The 6,636-nt window shown below is 42.7% G+C and overlaps 1 non-coding gene across 1 annotated transcript; it reads right to left on the reverse strand.

The window, feature by feature from the left end:
* Nucleotides 1-815: 815 nt before the first annotated feature.
* Nucleotides 816-887, reverse strand: TRNAE-UUC. The gene has a single exon. It is a non-coding gene; the product is annotated as a tRNA-Glu (tRNA).
* Between the last annotated feature and the right edge of the window lie 5,749 nt (nt 888-6,636).

A 6,636-nucleotide genomic window follows, 5' to 3' on the forward strand; every position in this document is an offset into this window, starting at 1 on the left:
TATCAAAGGATAATCAGAATCATTAAGGTTGGAAAAGACCTCCAAGACCATCAGGTCCAACCATCACCCTACCACCACCATCACCCACTAATCCATGTCCCTAAGCACCACGTCCAACCTTCCCTTAAACACCCGCAGGGATGGTGACTCCAGCACCTCCCTGGGCAACCCCTTCCAATGCCTGGCTACTAGGAGAAGAAATGTCTCCTCGTTTCCAACCCAAATCTCCCCTGGTACAACTTGAGGCCATTCCCTCTAGTCCTGTCACTGGTTATCTGCAAGAAGAGGCCGACCCCCAGCTCCCCATCCCTTCCTTCCAAGTAGTTGGAGAGAGTAATAACGTCTCCTCTGAGCCTCCTCTTCTCCAGATTAAACAACCCCAGTGCCCTCAGCTGCTTGTCACAGGACTTGTGTTCCAGGTCCTCCACCAGATTCGTAGCCCTTCTCTGGACCAGCTCTATGGCCTCGATGTCCTTCTTGTAGTGAGGGGACGAGGACTGAAGATAGTACGCGAGGTGCGGCCTCACCAGTGCAGAGTACAGGGGGGATGATCACCTCCCTGGTCCTGCTGGTTTTACTGTTCCTGACACAATCCAGGATGCCATTGGCCTTCCTGGCCACCTTGGCACACTGACAGCTCATGTTCAGGCAAGCATTGACCAACACCCCTTGATCCTTTTCCTCTGCACAGCTTTCCAGCCATTCTGTCCCAAGTCTGTAGCACTGCATGGGGTTGTTGTGAACAAAGTGCAGGATGACCTGGCACTTAGCCATGTTGAACCTCATCCCATTGGCCTCTGCCCATCAAAAAACTCTTCCCTGACCGGGAATCGAACCCGGGCTGCGGCGGTGAAAGCGCCGAATCCTAACCACTAGACCACCAGGGAGAGATGAGATGCATAAATAAGGACCTGAAAAGGTAGGTACAATGTTTTCAGCTTTACATTTGGTAAGTGGAAGTTTCAGAAAAAAATCAGATCAGTGAGAACTAGTTAACAACATCCAAAGTGGTCAGCACACTGAACTTTGTGCACAGCTTTAAGTTCTAAGGACTTAAATCTTGCTCCCTTATTGGAAACATAAATCAGGCTCCATCCACAAGAACACAGTGATAAGCCTTCTCCTGAAGGAAGGAGCAGCACTTTCTTTTCCTATATGGACGGTACGCATATTTAATACGTGACAACGATTCCCATGCACACACACATTACTGCCAAGGAATTGACATATATATTACAAAACCTCTCTGCCTGAAGAGGTTTAACGTACAGCTCTCTTCTTCTTTAGGGGCATTATTGACCGTATTCATTTCTTAATAATGCCATTCTGCAAAAGTGAATGCAAAATCCATTGGGAAAGAGAGCAGGAGGAAGAAGTACAAAACTTCTGGTTGCAGCCTAGTGAACAGGACTGTCACCTGGAGAGAGGCCTCAGAGGAGCTGTGTGTTGTAAAAGGATTTTGACTCTGTGACTTCAACCGTACCATAGCTATGAAAAACAGAATTTAGGTTATCTTTTTGCCCTAAGAAATTGCATGTTGTTAAAAGAATGCATCGTTTTTGAATGGGGGCTGAGAAAAAAATTAAAAGAACAAAGAAATGGAGATATATTTGCAAATGAAATTTGGGAAAATTATGCATATATGACATTGCATATCATTTGCCTAGAAAAGCGTTAAGAAAAAAAACAGCTTTAATGGGTTAAGCCTCTTATTTAGTTTGAATAATGCATAGTCAGATATATTGGGCTTGAAATAATCTAAAGCCATGTAAAAAATAGCTATCTATATAAAAATTCAGTTTTCAAAATATATATATATTTACATAATTCAGGGAAATTCTGACTGAGGACCGTCTCCACTGGATGATCACCATCAAATCCCTATACCATGGCTTTCTGCCCCCTGAAAATAGGATCAAGAGCTGTGCAGCAGTTGGGAAATTAAGCATTTTCGAACAATAATCCCAAACCTGCACACAAAGCAGGAACCTATTTAATGCTAGATAATAGAAACCAAGGCAGGCAGCAGCTGTGCTTCTGACCCCCTTCAGCTGCAGACATCTGATGAAGGATCGCATGCAGGTCCGTCTGCCTGGAAGCTGAAGGCCAGCACTGTCTGCTGCCTGTTGACATGTGCAATTGTACTTTCAAAGAACTAAACAGGAATCATCATTTTCCTTTACAGTGCTGCCACAGAGGTGACAGTAGGTGCCACCGTTCATCTGTTATGCTACAATGCAATTATTACACTGTTCAGCCATGGTACACCCAGGTTCAATTTTTTTCTTTGTCTAGGACTCAATATCTGTATTCTCTATGTATTAGCAAATGTCCTAGATACCAGATAGAAAGCCAGCCCAGAGGGCATTTTGTCTTCCAAAGTAGCAAAATTCATGAAAAATGTAAGTGAGGAGGAAAGCATAGCTTTTGTAGCCTTAGGTGAGGGCACTTATCTGAGAATAGGGAGACACAGGATGATTCGGATTTGCTTTATGGTAGATGGAGAGAGAGGAACATCTACAACATGATTTATCTGAATAATTATAGATGCATTCCCTAAGATGAAACACACCTTAAAAACATCCATTTCTCTACATAAAGGCAGTCTAGTTTCCATACAAAATCCTGCTACAGGCTAAAGAGAAACCAAAATTTATACAGAGCCAAGAAATTACTGTTCTAAAGGTCTCATAATGCATATTACCTAACTAATACAGAAAAGCATCATTAATTATTAGAGTTTAGAATTGCTATACGCTGAAGCCTTCTACCTTTTTCCTTTGAAGTTATGCTCAGGCTTCCAGTCTCCCGCTGGGTTGTAAGGTTGATTCTTCAGTCTTCCCCAGGAGGGACAGGGACACGGACAGGAGTGGGAGGTTGCAGGTGGGTCACGGTGAGCTGTCAGCACGCTCAGATCTTCACCACAGAGAGTGTCACATCTCTTTCTCCTCAGTCTTGGGGTTTGTTTATTTTTGTAAGTATTTTTATCACAGCTCTCCTCCACAGTGCATCTCACTTCATTCTCCCTCTGCAGCCTGGCTGCCTCTAGCCCCATGCACACCAAGGGCTGCTGTTTGTCAGGCCGTGGCTGCTGGTGGTGAGATGGATGCCCACAGCTGGAGCCAAAGCAGGGCTCCAGCAGCCACTGGGCCCCAGTAAGGGCCTTGAACCAGCAAAACCCAGCTCAGGCCATGGCCAGGGTGAGTCTCCGCACTGCCGGGCCAGCTCTCAGACAGACGGAGCCTCCTAATCATGGAGGAAATAATAACAGTGGGAAATGTCCTCCTAAAAATGATGGGAAAATGATATTTAATGGGCTACATTAGTTACATTGCTCCTGTATGGACATCATCATAAACCTGGAAGGTTAGGCACAACGAAGTCTATCTTTAGTGCCTGAAGTCTTGCTAAGGACAAACTATGGCCTATTAATGATCAAGGGTAAGACAAACAGTATCTATTGCAAACTAAGTCATTCAAGCTGAGTTTTCTGACATGACTAAAAGTTACCTTATGCAGGGGGAGGAAAAAAAAAGAGGAGTGGGACAATGTTGCTACTAATAGTGCTAGTTGACCAATTCATGGCAAAATCCAGTCAGAAAATATTATCATGACATGCATTAAAAACAGCCATCCACCTGCAAAGTTCTGAGAAGTATCTTCTTGCTCTTTTGCAGAGTTAAGAGAAGTTTAATTAATCTGATGAAATCTGTAAAGATTTCATCCTCCCTCACAGCTCTCCCAAATCCACTAATCTCTTGGAGGAGGAAGCTTTACACTCAAGGAACGTGAGATGACTCCTAATTCAATGAATTTAGAGGTTAAATACAATAGTTTTCCAGATAAAACAAAGAAGCAACCTATACTACCACTTTTGTGGACACTGAATTAAAGGATATAAAACCCATTTTTTCTCCAATACTCCATACATTCCTACTGACATTACTGCAGATTCCCTACCCACATCCCTTTTCCACCCACATCTACTTTTCTACTAATTTAGGAGTTAATTCCAAGACAGCTGAAGACTCAAGAGATAGCCTGCTTTATATTTCAACTGTACCAAGATTAGTCTTGCAAAACGTATCTTAGCTGAACGAAGTCTCACAAGAGCTGTTCAGAGATCTCAGCATAGTGAGACCCAAACCCTATCTGTGATTTGACTTCAGATATGGTTCCTATTAGAAACCTAACATAAATAAAACACACCAGCCTGTTTAATCAGTCGCTCATTGCTTTGAGTAAGCTAACACATCTCCTTTTATACAGTAAATAATAGTAGCCTTCTAAAACCATGTGGTGTTAAATCTAAATATTTACATCCTTTAAAAGGGAACCATACATGTCAAACTACATTTGTATATTTTTTCTCCATCCTTATCTATTGTTTAGTTCCTGTCAGAAAGGTGATGTCTTGAACATTTAATATATGTAGGAATGTAACAAAATTAAACCGTCATACAAGCCTGCTGTCTTTAAGAAGGGTTTCTTCTGCTGTTTTTAGGTCTTTATTTAGCAAAGATTGCCTCTGGAATATTTTGCTGACAATTCGCACAGCTTCTTCAGTACAGATAATCTGTACTGCTGAGTAGAACCATAATAAAGAATGACCAGGCTCAAGATTGTGAATTTCCTCACAATCAATTTCAGGGTTAAGAAAAAAAAGCATTGGTAGTTCCTATCTAGCACATGTAGCAGGGCTGCTGAAGTTGCCTGGCAACCTGGAGCAGACATTTTAAAGAATAACAAATACCTACAGCAACACCCGCAGATTTGCCTGTAACACCAAGAGGAAGCTGATATTCGTCGGCCTGTTGGTTTGCCTGGTACGCGAGTTGTGCCGATAACGTCTGCCCGTGATTAAGAGCTCGATTTTCCCTGTTTAGGTTGCTGATGGCATTTATGGTCTCCTTGATTCTTAGTCTCAACCCGGATGCATTAAGCAGCAGCCAGCAGGTGAATCTGCCAAGCAGATCCTCCACCTGGCCTCCTGCGTGGCTCTGAGGCTTCCTGGGAGCACCTGCACTTGCTCACCCAAGCAGTGACTAACTCCGAGCCGCTGCTGCTGGGGAGACTTTTTCAAAACAGTATCTTAATGGCAGCCTAAAGGCTTCTGCTTGCTCAAAGGAACAGCCAGCGCACATTTCAGGCGTCAGTGTGTAGAATATTTAAGCTGAGTTCACGACCCAGGGGGGAAGAGCCCCCAGGTTGCTCGCTGCAGAAGTTAATGGGACTTGCAGGTGGTGTAAGGCTGGGCTGCTTCGGCAACATCTGCAGCTGCAGCGGGCACTTAAACAGCCAAGGCAAGGAGACTGTGACCCCAACTATCTTCCTGACCTGGTGCTCCCCCTTTAGCATAAATACAGCATTTCCCAGAAGGTGAACTACTACAGAGTTTTAGAGAAAGAATAAAGAATTTGCAAATCTGTCACCTATAATATATTAACTTGGAATAACTGCCTTCCACAGAGATGCTCCATTGCTCCCTATGTTCCAGATGAAATAGTTAATCTTAACACTCCAGTAACATATCCTCTACCCTGAAGCAGCAGCAGATCATTTCATTATGAATTAACCTCATCTCGGATACCTGCTTCGTCGGGCCTGATGTGACGGGGCTCGCATGAGGGGTTGGATTTCATGGAAGACATGCAGGGATCCCCCCTGAGGAGAAGTTAACTCCCTCTGGACTGATCACCAGTGTAATGGAAGCTCAGGGTACAAGGGGAGAAAAAAAGGAATTATGGTGCTAACTTTCTTCTGTTCGAGGTTCATTTCTGTACTTCAGCGTAGCCTGCTCAGAGCTAGTGTTTGTTATAAAGAGGAGGATGCTGCCTCCTGTTCTACCACAACAAAGAGCTAATTATTCAGGGCCAACGAGAGATATAAAGGTGCAATGGTACTTCGTAAAGCCTAGCTTTATTTTTTTCCTTTGGCTAGAGCAGACTTTTGTTTATATAAATGCATCTGTCCTCTCACAGCCTCCCCTTTCACTTTTCACCTTTAAGCTCCTCCAGCGTAAGGTGTCAGATTATTGCTGAAGTCTAGAAAGGTCCTTGAAAAGAAGGGAGAATATGGCACCGCTGTCACAAAAGAGAGGATAACTCATTTACAACTTACAGCTTTCTTAAAAAGAATTTCCTCAGCAGGTTAATGTTCCCATCCTATGGACAGGCTATCTAATGATAAAGGACAAGACTTTAAATAACTTTTTTTTTCTTTTTTTTCTTTTTTTCTTTTTTTCATGTAGGCACTAGAAGAAAACTAAATAACTTACAAGACTAAGTATGCTTCAAAGGGATTATAACCAGACACAAAATTGTAAAACCCTGCAGAATAAACAAGTGGATGTCGTATCTTTTTCTTCCATCTCACTGCAGTAGATGAGTAAATCTAAGGTAACTCCATTTGATTTAACTGTCTGTGGAGAATAACATGAAACTAAAACAAGCTATAAAAAGAAAGCACAGATCTTGAGTGTTTCTAGTTATTCTGGCACATATGCAGATGTTTCATTAGTATGTGAACAGGATACCGGCAGATATGCTGCAAACAAAGACCTTTCCTCTATATTCAATACTCCCATTTCAAAAAATCAGAATAAAATATCTTCCATTAATGAAGCCGTATAGATTG

This window comes from Oxyura jamaicensis, assembly GCF_011077185.1.
Source record: "Oxyura jamaicensis isolate SHBP4307 breed ruddy duck chromosome 3 unlocalized genomic scaffold, BPBGC_Ojam_1.0 oxy3_random_OJ101566, whole genome shotgun sequence".
Taxonomy (NCBI): domain Eukaryota; kingdom Metazoa; phylum Chordata; class Aves; order Anseriformes; family Anatidae; genus Oxyura; species Oxyura jamaicensis.